At 42.7% G+C, this 21,754-nt stretch overlaps 1 pseudogene; it reads left to right on the plus strand.

Annotated features, from left to right (window-relative positions):
• LOC104988858 overlaps window positions 1–21,754 on the plus strand; it is a 64,854-nt pseudogene that overhangs the window by 42,246 nt on the left and 854 nt on the right.

The following is a 21,754-nucleotide window of genomic DNA, read 5'->3' on the forward strand; positions in this document are numbered from 1 at the left end:
GTCCTTCCAATGAATATTCAGGACTGATTTCCTTTAGGATGGACTGGTTGGATCTCCTTGCAGTCCAAGAGACTCTCAAGAGTCTTCTCCAACACCACAGTTCAAAAGCATCAGTTCTCTGGTGCTCAGCTTTCTTTATGGTCCAGCTCTCACATTCATACATGACTATTGGAAAAATTATAGCTTTGACTAGATGGACCTTTGTTGGCAAAGTAATATCTCTGCTTTTTAATATACTGGCTAGGTTGGTCATTGCTTTCCTTCCAAGGAGGAAGCATCTTTTAATTTCATGGCTGCAGTCACCATCTGCAGTGATTTTAGAGCTCCCCCAAATAAATTCTGTCACTGTTTCCATTGTTTCCCCATCAATTTACCATGAAGTGATGGGACCAAATGCCATGATCTTCATTTTTCTAAATGTTAAGTTTTAAGCCAGCTTTTTCACTCTCCTCTTTCACTTTCATCAGTTCTTCACTTTCTGCCTTAACGGTGGTATCATCTGCATATCTGAGGTTATTGATGTTTCTCCCGGCAATCTTGATTTCAGCTTGTGCTTCATCCAGCCCAGTGTTTCTCATGATGTACTCTGCATATAAGTTAAATAAGCAGGGTGACAATATACAGCCTTGATGTATTCCTTTCCCAATTTCGAACCAGTCTGTTGTTCCATGTCCAGTTCTATCTGTTGCTTCTTGACCTGCATACAGATTTCTCAGGAGGCAGGTAAGGTGGTCTGGTATTCCCGTCTCTTTCAGAATTTTCCACAGTTGTTGTGATCTACGTAGTCAAAGGCTTTGGCGTAATCAATAAAGCATAAGTAGATGTTTTCCTGGAATTCTTTTGCTTTTTCTATTATCCAACAGATGTTGGCAACTTGATCCCTGGTTCCTCTGCCTTTTCTAAATCCAGCTTGAACATCTGGAAGTTCATGGTTTGCCTAACTTGGAGAATTTTGAGCATTACTTTGCTAGCGTGTGAAATAAGTGCAATTGTGCAGTAGTTTGGGCAGTCTTTGGCATTGCCTCTTTGGGATTGGAGTGAAAACTGACCTTTTCCAGTCCTGTGGCCACTGCTGAGTTTTCCAAATTTGCTGGCATATTGAGCACTTTCACAGCATCATCTTTCAGGATTTGAAATAGCTCAACTGGAATTCTATCACTTCCACTAGCTTTGTTCATAGTGATGCTTCCTAAGGCCCACTTGACTTCATATTCCAGGATGTCTGGCTCTAGGTGAGTGATTACACCATTGTGATTTTCTGGGTCATGAAGATCTTTTTTGTATAGTTCTTCTCTGTATTCTTGCCATGTCTTCTTAATATCTTCTGCTTCTGTTAGGTCCATACCATTTCTGTCCTTTATTGTGCCCATCTTTGCAAGAAATGTTCCCTTGGTATCTCTTAATTTTCTAGAAGAGATCTCTAGTCTTTCCCATTCTATTGTTTTCCTCTGTTTCTTTGCATTGATCACTGAGGAAAGCTGTCTTATCTCTTCTTGCTGTTCTTTGGAACCCTGCATTCAAATGGGTTTATCTTTCAGTTTCTCCTTTGGCTTTAGCTTCTCTGTTTTTCTCAGCTTTGTAAGGCCTCCTCAGAAAACCATTTTGCTTTTTTCTTTTCTTTATCTTGGGGATAGTTTTGCTCACCGCTTCCTGTACAATGTCAGGAACCTCTGTCCATAGTTCTTCAGGCACTCTGTCTATCAGATCCAATCCCTTGTATCTGTCACTTCCACTGTATAATCATAAGGGATTTGATTTAGGTCATACCTGAATGGTCTAGTGGTTTTTCCTACTTTCTTCAATTTAAGTCTGAATTTGGCACTAAGGAGTTCATGATCTGAGCCACAGTCAGCTCCCGGTCTTGTTTTTGCTGACTGTATAGAGCTTCTCCATCTTTGGCTGCAAGGAATATAACCAATCTGATTTCAGTATTGACCATCTGGTGACATCCATGTGTAGAGTCTTCTCTTGTGTTGTTGGAAGAGGGTGTTTGCTATGACTAGTGCATTCTCTCGGCAAAACTGTTCGCCTTTGCCTTGCTTCGTTTTGTACTCCAAGGACAAATTTGCCTGTTACTCCAGGTATCTCTTGACTTCCTACTTTTGCATTCCAGTCCCCCATGATGAAAAGGACATCTTTTTTCGGTGTTCTAGAAGGTCTTGTAGGCCTTCATAGAACCATTGAACTTCAGCTTCTTCAGCATTACTGGTTGGGACATAGACTTGGATTACTGTGATATTGAACGGTTTGCCTTGGAAACAAACAGAGATCATTCTATCATTTTTGAGATTGCACCAAGCACTGCATTTCAGACTCTTTTGTTGACTATGAGTGCTACTCCATTTCTTCTAAGGGATTCTTGCCCACAGCAGTGGATATAATGGTCATCTGAATTAAATTTGCCCATTCCAGTCCATTTTAGTTCATTGATTGCTAAAATGTCGATGTTCACTCTTGCCATCTCCTGTTTGACCAGCTTTAATTTACCTTAATTCATGGATCTAATATTCCATATTCTGATGCAATATTGCTCTGTAGAACATCGGACTGTACTTCCATTGCCAGTCACATCTGCAACTCGATGTGAGTCTAACTATATTCTTAGGTACTTTGATGTGAAAAACAGAATCTCAAATGTTCTTGATTTTTATGAAGATTTAAATGAAACTACAAAAAACATAAAACAAAAGCTTGTTGATATATTATTCGACTGCAAACTAGACCTTGCTTATCTATCTGCCTATTGGGAGCAGTTCAAATGTAAATTTTGACAGGTTCAGTCAATACATTTGTTTTAAACCACAGACAATGAAAAAAGATCTTTCCTACTGAATGTTTTGCATACCTTATAGACCACACTGCTAAAGAGAAATATGATTTGCTCACTTGTGAAGTTAAGGTTTTCATTATGAAAGTTGTAGTCACTTTTAAGTTTCCTGAAGACTGCAGAATTACTTAATGAGATAGTTGACTTTCAGAAATGGAAAGAGATCGCTTTCTTAGACATATGACACATGTCTTAGACATAGGCTATCTTTGCTGCTAGCTATAGAAAAGATCTTAAATATTGTCCGTAAAGTTATATTTTCAAAATGAGGGCCAAGAGGCTGTCCTCTAATTTGAAAACACAATGGGAATACAAAAGGGAAAAAGGACTGTAAAGCAGAGATTTCTATGCTATTTCTCCAAAAGTGTTTGATGGGTTTTTTAAAAAAATGATTTTATTTATTTATTTATTCCTGGCTGCCTGGGTCTTTGTTGCTGTGAGGGTTTTTCTCCAGTTGTGGTGAGCAGCGGCGCTCTCTGCCTGTGGTACTCGGGCTTCTCATTGTGGTGGCTTCTCTTGTTTCAGAGCAGGGGCTCTAGGGTGCACGGTCTCAGGACTTGCACTCACTGGGCTCTAGAGCACTGGCTCAGCTGCGGTGCAAGCTCTGAGGCATGTGGGACCTTCCTGGATCGGGGGTCAAACCCGAGTTTCCTGCAGTGGCAGGCAGCTTCTTTACCCCTGAGCCACCAGGAGAATCGATTTGATGATCTTTGAAGAAGCCATAAGGAGCCCAGCCAAGGATGGACTGAGCCCACTTGAGTTGTCTGGTGTGATGTGAGGGTTGACAAAAAGTTCCATAAGGAATATTGTGGAACTAAGACTGCTTCAGAACTCAGAAAAGAAAGTATGTCACCAAAAAAGGGCTACCAAATTAAATTGGACTTTCTCATTTCTTTCCTAAAGCTGTAATTTATTTGGAATCAAATTTTGGTTTCACAAGTTCGGACTACATCCATGCTTTAACATTATTTTCCCTGAGAGAAATTTAGCTCATGATGTCATCCAAGGTGTTTTAGAGTATTCACAAATGATGGACATTTTTGATATGGACAGTCTGTAAGATGAATTTATAGGGACTTCCCTGGTGGGCCAGTGGCTAAGACTCCATGCTCCTAATGCAGGGGGCCTGGGTTCAATCCCTGGTCAGGGAAGTAGATCCCACATGCTGAAACTAAGAGTTCGCATGCCAGAACTAAAATATTCCCGAGCTACAAGTGAGACCTGATACAGACAAAAAAAATAAATACAGTTTTAAAGATTAATTTATAGGTGTAAAGGACAGTATTGACAATCAGCTGACCTATTGAAACAAGCTTGTAAATACAAAATTGATGAACATCTTTAGAAAGCTAGAAACAAATTGCCACAAGTTTAAAACCCTGCTATTACCAGTAAGTAAGATCCTACATAGTCTGTGTCAAATGCTTTTGTTGAGAGGATAGTTAGCTTGTTGTCATCGTATAAGACTGACAGCAGACATTAGAGTCATGGGCGCATGGTAAGAATCAACCAAGTTTCACATTTGAGTATATTCAGTCTGTCACTACACAAAAGTAAAGAAGGAGGCCCTGCTGCTGCTGCTAAGTCTCTTCAGTCGTGTCCGACTCTGTGCGACCCCATAGACAGCAACCCACCAGGCTCCCCCATCCCTGGGATTCTTCAGGCAAGAACACTGGAGTGGGTTGCCATTTCCTTCTCCAATGCATGAAAGTGAAGGCTCTAGGATATTGAAAAAAGGAACCTAAGAGTGAAAAAAAGGGTGAGGGGGGCTTCCCTGATGGCTCAGACAGTAATGAATGTGCCTGCAATGCAGGAGACCCAGGTTGAATCCCTGGGTCAGGAAGATCCCCTGGAGAAGGGAATGGCTACCCACTCCATGCTTGCCTGGAAAATCCCATTGACAGAGCACACTGGCGGGATTATAGTCCATAGGTTCATAGAGAGTCAGACATGACTGAGTGACTATTCATTGTAAAGTGCAAAGAGTAAAAATATCCTATGGTACTTTGGGAGAAAAAGAACCATGTCTTTGAGCTTTTTTCTTAAATACAAGTTAACATTTGTTGAATTAGTCCTTTTGTATTTTCACTCTTTGTTAAAAAGTATTACATTTGTGTATCTTAGGCATTGTTCACATTTCTCTCTTAGGAAATAGCCTGTTACCTTTGATTGGTCTCTTTATTTTTTTAATAAGTGTTCTTTACTATAGCTCTACATTACTATTCGCATATTGCTGAAACTTTCCAGTTTGTTGCTGCTTCTTTCCATTTTTGGTGAGCTCTTCGGGCATGCTTAAGAAATATTTGTTTTCTGAATTACCTGTTTTTATTTTCTTCTTAAATTAGAGCAGGGCTCTGGTGTAGCAGAGACCCCCGTTTTGCCTACAGCCCTGGAACAAGTTTCTCAGTGCTTTTACTATTACTGACAACTTTTTTTTGCTTGAGCTCAGCTAAATATTTGCTTTTTCTTCTATTAGTTTCTCAGGTTTTTACAGCCTTGAATGTGTCTGGAGTCTGGAAGTTATACTGATGAAGGGTGGCTACATCGTTCTCTATTCCTTTTTCCTTTTGAAACCATTTACAAATTTTGGTTTTTTGTGAGTTTTTTGTTTTTAATTTTTTTTTAAATTTTCATTACTGGAGTATAGTTGCTATATTAATACAATGTTGTGTTACTTTCTGCTGTACAGGAAAATGAATTGGCTATGTGTATACACGTGTCCCTTCGTTCTCTAAGGCAGTTTTACTCACCTCCATAGGTGGTACCAAAGTGCAAGATGCTCACAGCTGCCCTGCTCTGTCCTGGGCCTTGTTCAGCTGCCCCTGAGTTGTGCTGTGGCCCTTGGGGAGGTGGGGGTGGGTGGGGTTATAGCCTCTGGCTTTCTAGGGGGCAGAACAGCTTCCAGACTGAGTCCCAGCTGAAAGAAAAGCCTTCCTCAGTGGCAATGAACTCTAGGATCCTTCTGTTACCGAGCCCCTGGCAGCTGCAGCTGCCCTGGGTTTCACTTTAACCACTTCGTGCACGGTGTCTAGAAGATTCATACCACAGAGGCATGAATCCTGGCCAGGGGCCATTTCCTCTGCCCTCTCTTCCTGCCAGCATTATTGGCACTCCCCTCCCCTGCCCGCCTTCATGCTTCTTACAGGGGTGACACCTCCTAGATCGGAATCTGGGGTGACTCAGAATGCACCTTCTCTCTTCTCAGCGAAACTCAGGCCTCCACCCCAGCCACCTGCAGCTGCCGCATGTGACACCTTCCCTGGGAAGACAGGATCTTAATTCCCTGCCGTATCCAAGGAGGAATTTGATGGACAGTTTTTTCCTTCTACTGGAACAGCATCATTATTTTCTAGTAAATTCTAACCTGGAAACGCAGAGTATGATTCCTTATCAGGCAAGCACCTTGCGTTGATTACATATGCCATCAAATTTTGATTTTTTAAAAAATTTATTTATTTTTTAATTGAAGGATAATTGCTTTACAGAATTTTGTTGTTTTCTGTCAAACCTCAACATGATCAGCCATAGGTATACACACATCCCCTCCCTTTTGAACCTCCCTCCCATCTCCCTCCCCAATGCACCCCTCTAGATTGATACAGTGCCCCTGTTTGAGTTTCCTGAGACACAGCAAATTCCCGTTGTCCATCTATTTTAATAAGCGGGGAGAGTGTCTTTCACAGCAGGGATTCCTCCCCAGGTACTTTTCTGGGGGATTTCTTTTTTTGTGTGAACTCTAACTTCATCCAGTATTTCTCCCCAGAGGTTTTGCTTCTTCTCCGGAGGGCCCTCCCTGTGAGAAGTCAGGCTACTTCTCCTCAGGGCGGGTTGTTATTGTTCTTGTTGTTTAGTCACTTCAGTTGCGTCTAACTCTTCTGCGACCCTATGGACTGTAACCCACCAGGCTCCTCTGTCCATGGAGTTTTCCAGGCAAGAATACTGGAGTGGGTTGCCATGCCCTCCTGCAGGGGATCTTCCTGACCCAGGAATCGAACCCGTGAATCCTGCATTGGCAAATGGATTCTTTACCTCTGAGCCACATGGGAAGCCACTCAGACTGAGTTTTGTTCAGTTGCTCAGTCGTGTCCAGCTCTTTGCAACTCCATGGACTGCAGCACATCAGGCTTCCCTGTCCTTCACCATCTCCAAGAGTTTGCTCAAACTCGTGTCCAGTGAGTTGATGATGCCATCCAATCATCTCATCCTCTGTCACACTCTTCTCCTCCTGCCCTCAATGTTTCCCAGGATCAGGGTCTTTTCCAGTGAGTCTGCTCTTTGCATCAGGTGGCCAAAGTATTGGAACTATCATTGGGAGACCTGGGCGAAATAGTTCATCTGCAGCTAATTTTCTCTTGCGGCTTCAAAAAAAAAAAGTCTTTAAATTCTAAATCAGATTTGTTGATGAGCTGTGGAAACCTCTGAATTTAAGGGAGCAGATGGCTGCAACCATGGATTTGACAAATCTCATCCCTTAGGCAGTGGGTCCCCTTAGAGTCGATGTATTTGTCCTACAACCTATGAATATTTTATGGATGTCCTTTTGTGTTCATTAATGGGGCCTGAACTGTACAGTCGCCTGGAATAATACCAAAAGAATACCCTCTCCTGACCTCGGCTCCTGAATGATTTATGGAGATGAGCTAGGCCTATGAGAGATTCCGTATTTCCAGACACTTTTCAACAAAGAGGGAAGTAAGTTTATGCTCGTAAAGAGAGTGAGCTCTTTGGGGGAGTTTAGTGTGAAATCTGTGTGTTCGGGAAAGGCTTTTACTTCTGGATCTTCAGGGATGAGGAGGATTTTTTTTTTTTTTAATAATTTTATTTACTTATTTTTTGCTATGCTGAGTCTTCATTGCTCAGGCTTTTCTCTAGCTGTGACGAGTGGGAGCTACTCTCTAGTTGGCGTGGACAGGCTTCTCATTTCAGGGGCTTCTCTTGCGGAGCATGGGCTCTAGAGCACAGGCTCTGCAGTAGGGGTGCTGGGGCTTAGTTGCTCCATGGCATGTGGGATCTTCCCAGACTGGGGATCGAACCGGTGTCTCCGCATTGACAGGCAGGTTCTTTACCACTGAGCCACCAGGGAAGCCCAAAATGGAGTTTACATTTCCTCAATAAGGAGGGCAACGTGATGTTTGAAAACACCTTCCAGCCCATCACCCGTGCTTATTTTGTGCCTGGAATTTCTTGTCCCTGTAGAATATCAGTCAAAATAATGAATGTAAAGCCCTCCTCTTGTCTCCTGGCCCTTCCATTCTGTGTCTTTTAAATTGAAATTGTTCAGTCTCCTGGTACAGATGGAGTTGGCTGTGCGCCTGTCACCTGGAGCAATACCAAAGACAAGACATCATCATGACTGGGTTCTCCACATAATTAGAGATCAGACCCACACAGATGCGGGTTCAGTCTCTAGGTCAGGAAGATCCCCTGGAGGAGGACATGGCAACCCACTCCAATATTCTTGCCTGGGGAATCCCATGGACAGAGGAGGCTGGCGGGCTACAGACCATAGGGGCGCAAAGATCAGACATGGAGCAACTTAGCGTGCACACACACACACGCGTAACTTACATCCGCATGTCACGGATGCTCATACGGGACAGAGCCAGAAGTGAACACTAACGTGTGTAGGACTAGCACAGGGTGCCTATATGAAGAAAACCGGGTTCGAGTGGTTAGAAGTTAGCTGGCAGAGGGAGGGAAGACATCCTAGGAAAGATAGAAATGTGAGCCAAAGTGCAGGGTAAGACAGGCCTCCCAAGTCATGAGGGGCAAGCAGGGGTGACTTTGTGTTTGTTCAGCTGTGTCCGACTCTTAGTGACCCCATGGACTGTAGCCTGCCAGGCTCCTCTGTCCATGGGATTTTTCAGGCAAGTATACTGCAGTGGTTTGCCATTTCATTCTCCTGTAAATAAGGGGATGCCACCTTCTATAATGAAGTAAAATCCAGGGGTGTAGGTTGGTATGAAGAATCCTGGAATCTCAGATCTCTACTTCTGATTGACTTGTGTTGTGGTCTTTCCCCCATCCCCACTGCCTTCACCACATCGGCCTCAGAGGCAGATTTCTTCCCTTTTAAAGCTCTGTCAAAAGTCCCTTCTTTTGCTTCCCCCTAGCATAGGTCAAATACACATACATTTAATAAAAATTTACTAATGGGGGAGGAATAAATCAGGAGTTTGGGATTAACACAGACATGCTACTGTATATAACATAATCAACAAGCACATACTGTATAGCACGGGGAACTCTACTCAATATTCTGTAATAACTTCTGTGGGAAAAGAATCTGAAAAAGAGATGTATATATATGAGATATATGTATCTATATAACTGAACCACTTAGCTGTACACCCCAAACTAGCACAACATTGTAAATTGACTATACTCCAGTATGGGGACTTCCCTGGTAGTCCAGTGGCTAAGACTCCATGCTCCCAGTGCAGAGGGCCTGGGTTCGATTACTGGGCAGGGAACTAGATCCCACACGCCTCAAGTAAAGATACTATATCCTGCAACTAAAACCCAGGACAGACTAGATAAATATATTAAAAGAAAGAAATTACAAAAAGACTATATTCCAGTAAAAATAAAAATTAAATTTAAAAAAATTTATTACACACAAAGAGAAGGGGGGAAAAAAAGGAAACTAGGAACTTCTCTGGTGGTTCAGTGGCTAAGACTTTGTGCTCCCAATGCATTGGGCCTGAGTTCGATCCCTGGTCAGGGAACTAGATCCCACATGCTGCAACTAAGACCTGGTGAAGCCAAATAAATGAAAAAAGTAGTAATAAACGAATACTTTTTTAAAAAGGAAACTAATTTGATAAGTAATCAAGTTTCAGAGGTATACCTTGCTCTCTAGGGTTCGTAAACCCTACCTCATTCCAACTGAAATCCCAGTGAAAGAGGGATCTACCCTACCGAGCACACTTCAGGGGATACCTCAGCCTTCAACACCCAAGACAATTCTCCCAAACATCGAAATCTCTCACAATCCAAGCAATTCCATTCAGCTTCCTGAGCCCGAGTTGTGGCTTTATGATTTCAGGAGAAACCTAATTCGATGACCCCAAAGTGCATGACCCCTTGCCCAGGACGAAAGCTTGCTTTCTGCCCAGAGGTATCTTTGGGGGAGGGGTCATGCAGAGTCTTTGAAAGCCACAACTGTAGAAGGCTTAGAATAGGAGCGTGGCAACAGGGATGGAATAAACAGGTATGAGAGACATGGCTTTTGATGGCAAGGCACTCATATGAGCTTTTTACAATTATTATTATTTTTTTTTAAAGACAAAGCTTCTTTTTAAAATATTTATTTATTTCTTTGCCTCTGCTGGGTCATAGCTGTGGCATGTGTGTTCTTAGTTCCCCACCCAGGGATGGATCCCGGGCCCCCTAAACTGCTGGTCCGCCAGAGAAGTCCCCTGCAATTTGTACTCCTGTAGCTACTCTTATGCAGACTGGTGTTTCTGTCCTCTGTCCCCTTTCTTTCATGCCAGCTTTCTGTACCTCTCAGCTGTTACTTCATCCATTGGCTTAATCTCTTTCCCTGTCCCAACAGCTCTGGAAATGGCTGGAGGACCCTTACCTTTGACCTCCCCATGATCTCCCAAAGCAGTCCACTGAACCTCCTCTTTTCCCAGCGCACAGCCCTTAAAGGGGGTTCCCACGCTGAGAAACAAACAAAAGAGGCAGCAAAACAAATGAAGAAGTTACAAAATTTCCAGGAATCTAACCAAACTCATCTCACACGCTAGCAAAGTAATGCTCAAAATTCTCCAAGTTAGGCTTCAACAGTACATGAACCAAAAACTTCCAGATGTTCAAGCTGGATTTAGAAAAGGCAGAGGAACCAGAGATCAAATTGCCAGCATCCATTGGATCATAGAAAAAGCAAGAGAATTCCAGAAAAAAATCTACTTCTGCTTTATTGACGAAGCCAAAGCCTCTGACTATTTGGATCACAACAAACTGAAAAATTCTTCAAGAGATGGGAATGCCACACCACCTTACCTGCCTCTTGAGAAATCTGTATGCAGGTTAAGAAGCAAAAGTTAAAACCAGATATGGAACAATGGACTGGTTCGAAATTGGGAAAGGAGTACTTTAAGGTTGTATATTGTCACCCTGCTTATTTAACTTATATGCAGAGTACATCATGAGAAACGCTGGACAGGATGAAGCACAAACTGGAGTCAAGATTGCTGGGAGAGATATCAATAACCTCAGATGACACCACCCTTATGGCAGAAAGAGAAGAGGAACTAAAGAGCCTCTTGATGAAAGTGAAAGAGGAGGGTGAAAAAGCTGGCTTAAAATTCAACATTCAAGAAACTCCGATCATGGCAATCTGCTCCCATCACTTCATGGTAAACAGATGGGGAAACAATGGAAACAGTGACAGACTTTATTTTCGTGGGCTCCGAAATCACTGCAGATAGTGACTACAGCCATGAAATTAAAAGATGCTTCCTCCTTGGAAGGAATGCTATGACCAACCTAGACAGCATATAAAAAGCAGAGACATTACTTGGCTGACAAAGGTCCCTCTAGTCAAAGCTATAGTTTTTCTAGTAGTCATGTATGGATGTGAGAGTTGGACTATAAAGAAAGCTGAGCAAAGGAGAATTGATGCTTTTGAATTCTGGTGTTGGACAAGACTCTTGAGAGTCCCTTGGACTGCAAGGAGATCAAATCAGTCAATCCTAAAGGAATCAGACCTGAATATTCATTGGAAGGACTGATGCTGAAGCTGAAACTCCAATACTTTGGCTACCTGATGTGAAGAATTGACCTATTGGAAAAGACCCTGATGCTGGGAAAGATTGAAGGCAGGAGGTGAAGGGGACGGCAAAGGATGAGATGGTTAGATGGGATCACTGACTTAATGGACATGAGTCTGAGCAAGCTTGGGAGTTGGTAATGGACAGGGAAGCTGGGCGTGCTGCAGTCCATGGGGTCGCAAAGAGTCGGACATGATTGAGTGACTGAACTGAACCAAACTTCTTAGCCCTTAAGGACAGTCACCAACTCTTTTTGATCTCTGTATCCCAAGCACCTAACACTGTAATGCCAAGCACAAGGTAGGGAAGTTTGTTGACGAAAATACTTAAAAAAAATTTTTTTTGACTGAACCACCCAGCATGTGGGATCTTAGTTCCCCAACCAAGGATCCATCCTGCACCCCTTGATTTGGAAGCGCGTAGTCTTAACCCTTGAACTGCCAGGGAAGTCTCAGCTGACTAAAATAATAAATAGATTAAAACAAGGAGAACAGAGTGATGTCATAGAAAGTAGGACCATCAAGAAGGGGATGGTTGATAACACTAAATATCACAGAGAAATCAAATCAGATGAGAACGGAAAGGCACTCTGCTGGCTTTGCTATTTGAGGCGTGATGGTACTCCTGGCCAGGATGGGTCTAAGGGGGCTGAAGGGCTGGCAGAGTGATTGAATTGGTTGACTAAGGGAGGTGAGGAAGGAAGACAGTGGGTGTAGATCATCTGGGGACGCTTGGCTATGGAGGAGGCAGAAGGGCTGGTAACTAGAAGTGGACTCAGGGTTGAGGGAAAGTGATGAAGATGGTAACGGCTCTGGAGGACTGGGAGAGGGAGCTGAGGGCCACACTGAGACCAAAGAGCACAGATTTCTGTGGGCACCAAGGTGCTTGGGTGTGTGCTTCCTCCAGCAGGGTTTTTGGGCCCAATTCCAGCACGTGTGTGCATGTGTGTGTCGGGGGCTCCCCACACCAACAAGTGATTCTTGGACCCCAGCAGAGACTGAGAATTCACCTCAATTCTGACACCATTTACCTGGACATAGAATCAGATTCCATATGTAAAAGACTTGGTCTCACAAGACCTCCTGCCACCACAGATGCCAGCCTTGAAACCCAGGTTGTCCCCTGTGCTCCTGACTCTCCGGGTTTGAGTTAGGGGTTCCAGTGGCCCTGTCTAACTCAGGATGCTAATTCCAAGTCCAGGTTGTTACCTGTACTTCTGACCAATGCGCTGTAGATAAGAAGTTCCCATGGCTCCCTCCCTGGTTTCAATTCATTTGCTAGAACGACTCACAAAACTCAGGACAACACATTGACTCACTAGATTTTGTTATAAAAAGATATTAAAGAATAGGAATCAGCAGCTAGGTGAAGAGGTATAGAGGATGAGGTCCCCTGGTGGCTCAGATGGTAGTCTACCTGTAATGCAGGAGACCAGGGTTTGATCCCTGGGTCAGGAAGATCCCCTGGAAAAGGGAATGGTACCTCACTCCAGTATTCTTGCCTGGAGAATCCCATGGACAGAGGAGCCTGGTAAGCTACATCCATGGGGTCGCAAAGAGTTGGACACAATTAACACTTTCTTTCACTTTTCCAGACAAAGGAGTGTCTGTCCTCATAGAGCTTTGGGGCCCATTTTTGGAGTTTCCACATGGAAACTCTGGGCCCCAAAGCTGTTCTTTTAGGGTGTTTGTGGAGGCTCTGTTACAAACACATGGTTGACAAATCCTTGCCAATCATGGCGACTGATTTCACCTCAAGCCCCCTCCCTGGAGGTTAATCACAGGTTGGTCCCATTGGTAATCAATGCCCAGCCTTAGATGTTTTCCAAAAGATGCTTCATTAACACAACAAAAGACACCTAGATCATTCTCAACCCTGAGAAAATTCCAAGGATTTGGGGAGCTATGGGCCAGCAAAACAATTGTAGTTGAAGGTCAAATACACATGAGACAAAGATTTTGGTTCTCTGAGTGACCACATATGTATTTCTTGTAAATCACAGCATGACACTGACTTCGTGTGGGACCACAAGGGAAGGGAAGTGACCTAAGTTTGGGAACTTGAAGGGCATGAGTGGTGGTGATGGCTCAGTCGAGAGGGAGGTTCAAACTAGAGATGTAAGAAAGTGGGATTTCCCGGGTGGCACTAGTGGTAAAGAGCCCAGCTGAGAATCCAGGTAGACCTAAGAGATGTGGGTTCAATTCCTGGGTCAGGAAGATCCCCTGGAGGAGGGCCTTGCATTTGTAATCTTGCCTGGAAAATCCAATGGACAGAGGAGCCTGGGGGACTACAGTCCAAAGGGTCGCAAAGACTTGGACATGACTGAAGCAACTTAGTATGCACGTGGGTAAGAAAACGAGCCCCCGAGGGAGCTCGAGTATGAGGAAACAGGTAAGCTGAGGAACTGGAGCTTAAAAACTGCGTTCATGCTTGGCAGCAGGACAGTGAGTCATGCTGGATGATGTGGAGGCTGTGGCTGAGTTATTGAGTTTCATAGGTGGAACCCTCTAGATCATGGCAAGATTCAGGTGTGGTCAGGAAAGGCTGAGGGACCCAGGGAAGCACCAGATGCTATGTGAAGCAGGATGGGTGGTGGCAGTGGTCTCAAGGCCTACGCAAGGGCACACAGGGAGACCCAGAATCTGCATTTAGGAACCTCTTACTCAGGCCAGTGTACAAGTTAACTTGTCCTGTGAAGTCTCAGTTCCCCATCTGTCAAAGGCTGTAATAATATCACCAAGCCTCATGGGATCATTGTGGAAATTAACTGAGATCATGTATGTGGGGTGCTGAGCACAATATCTGGTAATAAGCACTTGATAAATATCTAAAAAATAAATGCTATGGTGTATGTGCAGGAAGAACACTCACATGAAAAATACATAAGAAGGCACTTAGGGATTGTCTTCTTTGTGGAAACAAAGAATCAAATTTGTGTTTGCATTCCAACCCTGCAGCTTACTAGCCCTGTGATGACTTGAGGCAAGTCATTTCACCTGTTTGCCCTTAATCATGATGCTGAGTTGTTAATATCTTTGCCCCAATGTATCAAGTGACTGCTTACTAAGTACCAGGGATTGTACTGGGTGTGGGAGAGAAAGAGACTTGAAAAAGACACTCTTCCATGCTCACAGAACACCAGAAGGGATGGGAAGAGACAGTTATCATTGGAGAAACTTAGAGCTTTGGCAAAGCTGAATTCGAGGCATGCAGAGAAATCCTTAATTATTCTGGAGAGATTTTTTTTTTCCCCCTACCCTGATGAAGATTAGCTCATTCCCTCCTTTAAAAAAAAAAAAATTATATATATATATAAATTAGCTTCTAGTTCCTCCTATATTTTTTTTAACTGTAGTAGGGTTTTAGATACTATTTTGGAACGTAAAATGGTAAAAATTAGATGTTTCAAACTTCCAAGGGCTGAACAACCTGCACAGAGACACGTCATTTGTAAAGTATTGTAGAACTGGGGTCAGAGCATGATAGCAGCACAGTGGCTCCTTCAATAAGTTTATCAGGCCCAGTTTCTCCTTCTGTAACATGAGGAGAGTGGTCACTGCTTCATAGAGTTAGTGTGGGGATTAATGAGTTAATACATGTAAACACTTAGGACGGTGCCTGGCACGTGGCGATCATTCAGTTTGTGAGTTCTCCTTATTTTATAAAGTGACGTTCCAGGGAAAAATATCTTCCTCAATCTGCACAGGGACCATTAGAAACTGTGGATCAAAGCAACAAGATGATAAACTGGAAGCTGGTTTCATTTTAAAATTTTTATTGGAGTACAGTTGCTTTACAGTGTTGTGTTAGCTTCTACTGTTCAGCAAAGTGAATCAGTCGTATGTACACATATATCCAGGCTTCCCAGGTAGCTCAGTGGGTAAAGAATCTGCCTGCAAGGCAGGAGATACAGGAGACATGGGTTTGATTCCTAGGTTGGGAAGATTCCCTGGAGGAGGGCATGGCAACCCATTCCAGTATTCTTGCCTGGTGAATCCCATGGCCAGGGGAGCCTGGCGGGCTACAGTCCATAGTGTCACAAAGAGTCAGACATGACTCAAGTGACTGAGCACACACACACACACACACAAACACACATGTACATATATTCCCGTTTAGTGTTTTTTGTTTGGATTTCCTTCCCATTTAAGTCACCACAAAGCATTGGGTAGAATTAACAATTTGTTTTAGAATAAGTCGATCTGCAAAGGGTCTGGACAAAAAACCCGAGGGCCCTTCTTTTCAACACAGCCGAAATTCAACTGTCTTGACTGCAGCATCTACCCCATAAATATCGGTTGAGTTATTCAGTCCTTGCTTTGCAAGACAATGTCCACAGAGTGCCTTATATATGAGTTTTCTCATAGTTCAAAAGAGAGAAACCTCGACTTTCCCTCTCTCCTGGAGGGAGTCTGACACAGCACTCTCAGCCAGGTGAGGGGAGCTCTCAGGTTACCTGGTGTGAAAGCCCCCAGGGTCCTGGGCTGGGCAGCAGGTTGTAACTTGCATCTCAGTCTTTCTCTCTATCTCAGGAAATTTTCCCTGATAAGATAAAGGCATTCCTAGTCTCTGGCACTTGCCTCGCCTTTATTGCAGAAGTCAAAAGAGGGAGATGAGTGTGAAATAGAGGTCAAAAGGAAGTGTAGCTCACAGGGGTGTTTCTCTACAGTCTCTTGGGAAGCTTCTGTCATTTCTTCCAATCAAACGTTTCCAGGACAATTCAAATGGTTTTGGAACTTTAGAGAGAGTCCTCACCTCTTCCCTGTTATATTCCCCCACCTCTTCAATTTCTCAGGGGCTTTCTCCTCTTGGAAATTTGAGCTTAAACTGAAATACAGTGTTTCTGCAGAAACTGGAAGCCTTCTCTTTTTCTGCCTTCCTTGTTTCTGTTCAAAAAGCTAGATTCAAGTTGTCATCAGAACTGGCCTTCTAAAAAGAAAATTTATGAGTTCAGCTCAGTTCAGTTGCTCAGTCGTGTCCGACTCTTTGCAATCTCATGGACTGCAGCACGCCAGGCCTCCCTGTCCATCATCAACTCCCGCAGCTTAATCAAACTCATGTCCATCAAGTTGGTGATGCCATCCAACCTCTGTCGTCCCCTTCTCCTCCCGCCTTCAATCTTTCCCAGCATCAGGGTCTTTTCCAATGAGTCAGTTCTTTACATCAAGTGGCCAAAGTATTGGAGTTTCAGCTTCAGCATCAGTCCTTCCAGTGAATATTCAGGATTGATTTCCTTTAGGATGGACTGGTTGGATCTCCTTGCAGTCCAAGGGACTCTCAAGAGTCTTCTCCAACACCACAGTTCAAAAGCATCATCTTGGATGCTCGGCTCTCTTTATAGTCCAATTCTCACATCCATACGTGACTACTGGAAAAACCATAGCTTTGACTAGATGGACCTTTGTTGACAAAGTAATGTCTCTGCTTTTTAATATGTTAGGTTGGTCATAGCTTTTCTTCCAAGGAGCAAGCGTCTTTTAATTTCATGGCTGCAGTCATTATCTGCAGTGATTTTGGAGCCCCAAAAAATAACATCTGTCACTGTTTCTATTGTTTCCCCATCTATTTGCCATGAAGCGATGGGAGCAGATGCCATGATCTTAGTTTTCTGAATGTTGAGTTTTAAGCCAACTTTTTCACTTTCCTCTTTCACTTTGATTAAGAGGCTCTTTAGTTCTTCTTTGCTTTCTGCTATAAGTGTCATCTACATGTCTGAGGTTATTGAGATTTCTCCTGTCAATCTTTCATTCCAGCTTGTGCTTCATCCAGTCCAGCATTTCTCATGATGTACTCTGCATATAAGTTAAATAAGCAGGGTAACAATATAAAGCCTTTGACATACTCCTTTCCTGATTTGGAACTAGTCTGTTGTTCCATGTCCAACAAGATGGTAGGTGCTGGAGTGTTGGTCAAACAGAAAATGCCAAGAGTGAACATCGACATTTTAGGAATCAGCGAACTAAAATGGACTGGAATGGGTGAATTTAACTCAGATGGCCATTTTATCTACTACTGTGGGCAAGAATCCCTTAGAAGAAATGGAGTAGCCCTCAAAGTCAAGAGTCTGAAGTGCAGTACTTGGATGCAATCTCAAAAATGACAGAATGATCTCTGTTCGTTTCCAAGGCAAAACATTCAATATCACAGTAATCCAAGTCTATGTCCCAACTGGTAATGCTGAAGATGCTGAAGTTGAATGGTTCTATGAATACCTACAAGACTTTCTAGAACAAATACCGAAAAAAGATGTCCTTTTCATCATGGGGGACTGGAATGCAAAAGAGGGAAGTCAAGAAATACCTGGAGTAACATGCAAATTTGGCCTTGGAGTACAGAATGAAGCAGGGCAAAGGCTAATAGAGTTTTGCCAAGAGAACCCACTGGTCATAGCAAAAACCCTCTTCCAACAACCCAAAAGAAGACTCTACACATAGACATCACCAGATGGTCAATACCAAAATCAGATTGGTCATATTCCTTGCAGCCAAAAATGGAGAAGTTCTATACAGTAGCAAAGACAAGACCGAGAGCTGACTATGACTCAGATCATGAACCCCTTATTGTGAAATTCAGACTTAAATTGAAGAAAGTAGGGAAAATCACTAGACATTTCAGTTATGACCTAAATCAAGTCCCTTATAATTATACAGTGGAAGTGACAAATAGTTTCAAGGGATTAGATCTGATAGAGTGCCTGAAGAACTATGGATAGAGGTTTGTGACATTGTACAGGAGGCAGTGATCATGACCATCCCCAAGAAAAAGAAATGCAAAAAGGCAAAATGGTTACAAATAGCTGTGAGAAGAAGAAAAATGAAAGGCAAAGGAGAAAAGGAAAGACATACCCATCTGAATGCAGAGTTCCAAACAATAGCAAGGAGAAATCAGAAAGCCTTCCTCAATAATCAGTGTAAAGAAATAGAGGAAAACAACAGAATGGGAAAGACTAGAGATCTCTTCAAGAAATTTAGAGATACCAAGGGAACATTTCATGCAAAGATGGGCACAATAAAGGACAGAAATGGTATGGACCTAACAGAAGCAGAAATATTAAGAAGAGGTGGCAAGAATACCCAGAACTTTATTAAAAAGATCTTCACGACCCAGATAATCACGATGGTGTGATCACTCACCTAGAGCCAGACATCCTGGAATAGGAAGTCAAGTGGGCCTTAGGAAGCATCACTATGAACAAAGCTAGTGGAGGTGATGGAATTCCACTTGAGCTATTTCAAATCCTAAAAGATGATGCTGTGAAAGTGCTGCACTTAATGTGCCAGCAAATTTGGAACACTCAACAGTGTCCACAGGACTGGAAAAGGTCAGTTTTCATTCCAATCCCAAAGAAAGGCAATGCCAAAGAATGCTCTAACTACTGCACAATTGTACTCATTTCACACGCTAGCAAAGTAATGCTCAAAATTCTCCATGATAGACTTCAACAGTATGTGAACCATGAACTTCAAGATGTTCAATCTGATTTAGAAAAGGCAGAGGAACCAGAGATCAAATTGCCACCATCCGCTGGATCATCTAAAAAGCGAGAGAGTTCCAGAAATCTTCTACTTCTGCTTTATTGACTATGCCAAAGCCTTTGACTGTGTGGATCACAACAGACTGTGAAAAATTCTTAAACAGATGAGAATACCAGACCACGAGATGATAAAAGAGGTATCAAGTGAACAGTGGATGCCCAGGAACCTCGGCACACTTCAAACCTTTATTTGTTATAACTTGCATATTGTGAGATAGTTAATAGGAAATATGTTTCAGTCCAGAATAAACTCTGGTGTCAGTCCAAGGGCCACAACAATGTTTTTTCAGTGTTCCTCAGTCCATGGGGTTTCTCAGGAAAGAATACTCGAGTGGGTTGCCATTTCTTCCTCCAGGGGATCTTCCCGACCCAGGGTTTGAACCTGCATTGGCAGGCAGATTTCTTTACCACTGAGCCACCTGGGAAGCTGTTTTCAATGCCAAATAAGGACAAAAGTGTAGCAGTGAGGTTTTTTTTAGCCAAGAAATTATTTCAATATAAAAATACATTCTATGTGACCTGTCTTTTTTTTTAAAAGAATGATATTGATAGTAAATAGCAATTTGTTGGTCTATTAATTTTTAAAGAATTTACTTAGTAAAATTAAAAAGTTGGAAAATCTAAATTGGTTCTCCTTATTTGTTTACTGGGCTGTGAAAATTAAAAGATTTTGTCCAGCTGAGAAGATCCTCTGAAATCTCAGAGGAAATGCCCCTAAGAAAGAAATTCCCTACCTGTAAAGAGTGCCTCTGGGGTTGCATTTTCTATCTTTAATCTTTTTCCATCCTTATTTTTAAATTGAGGTATAATTAACATATTAGTTTCAGGTGTAGAACATACTGATTTACTTTTTTTAGTTGTGGTAAAACATACCTACCAAATGTACCATTTTAACCATTTGTAGGTGTTCAGTTCAATGGCATAAAATACACTCACATTCTTGTGCAACTATCACCACCATCCATCTCTAGAACCTCTTTTTTTTGGCCATGCTGCATGGCATGTGGGATCCTAGCTCCCCAACCAAGGATCGAACCTGTGTCCCTTGCCTTGGAAACACAGAATCTTAATCACTGATCTCTAGGGAAGCACCTGTTGCTGCTGTTGTTGCGACATTCAGGTGTGTCTGACTCTTTGCGACCCCCATGGACAGCAGCAAGCCAGGCTTCGTGGTCCTTCACCATCTCCCAGAGTTTGCTCAAACTCATGTCCATTCAGTTGTTGATGAACCTTTCTAATCTTCCCAAAGAGAAACCCTAACTTCCTATTCCCCTTCCTTTCAGCCCCTAGCAACCCCCATTCTACCTTCAGTCTCTGAATCATGATTCTAGGTACCGCATATAAGTGCAATCATACACTGCTTTCTTTTTTGTATCAGGCTCATTTCATGTTGTGTTAATTTCTGCTGTACAGCAGAGTCCGCCAGTCATATATATTTATTCTTTTCTGTGATGGTTTATCATAGGATATTGAATATGGTTCCTCCTACTATACATCTCTTTATTATACTAAACATCTCTTAGAGATGTTTTTAAACTTTTGGACAACTCTTATTTGTACTGAAGCTCTTTCAACAATAGGATGGTTGGCCCAAGGGCAAATCTTGCCAGCTTTCTGTGTTTACTCATCTGTAAAACTGTTCTGAGTTCTGTTCTATCATTTAAACACATCCAAGCAGATCTGCCTCTTATAAAGGTGGCCACTGCTATTCAGTTTCTATCAGTATTCCTAATATGTAATGTAGGCCCAGCATTGCATGTAAAAACTTCCCAGTTTTCATGCATTGGCTAATTCCATTGGGCCAGATGTGACATATTTGCAGGCCCCATCTTGCCCACAGGCTACCAGGTAGCATCTCTGCTAGGGTTTAACAAAACCACATTTTAGTGTGACTTCATTGATTCATTGATGTAATAAATGTTTACCGAGTCTCTACTACAGGCTAGGTTACACATATAACATATAGTTTTTAAAATACAAAATAGGAGAGACAGTGTTGCAGCATAAATGTTATAACTGAACAAAATAATGACTTTTATTAAGCACATATGTGCCAGGGAGTTTTAAGCACTTCATCTGTATTAACTCATTGAACCTGACTAGGAACCTATACAGTAGGCACTCTCATCGTCTTCATTTTAAATATGCAAAAGACAAGCACAGAGTGGTCAAATTGCTTGTCTGGCCACACAGCTGGAAACTGTTAAGGATGCATTTGAACCCCGCTTGATGCTTGAGCCCAGGTCTTGACTGGGACAGGGAGTGGCTGGTATAGGATAACCTGTGGATTTATGAAGATCTCTGGAAGAGGTAACTTTTGCTTTGCCTTCAAGGGTGATTTCAGCAAACAAGGTGGGGAGGGCAATCCAGGCAGAGGAAATAATTTGAGCCTGGGATCAAACACAATATTGGCAGGAAATGAGTCTGAAAGAGGTCGCAAGGTCGCCAATGCCATTTTTCAACTGTTTGTTTTCAGGTGAGGTATCAGCTCATCGACAGCTTATGTCTCAGTACTAACCGCAAGAGAGAGGATGGCGTTGAAGCAGAAGGGTATTTTACAAGCTCCAGAGAGCCAAGCGCGCCCGAAGCCCTGCCGGCCTACCCGAGACCACC

This window comes from Bison bison, unplaced genomic scaffold (genome assembly GCF_000754665.1).
Source record: "Bison bison bison isolate TAMUID 2011002044 unplaced genomic scaffold, Bison_UMD1.0 scf7180017864143, whole genome shotgun sequence".
Taxonomy (NCBI): Eukaryota; Metazoa; Chordata; class Mammalia; order Artiodactyla; family Bovidae; genus Bison; species Bison bison.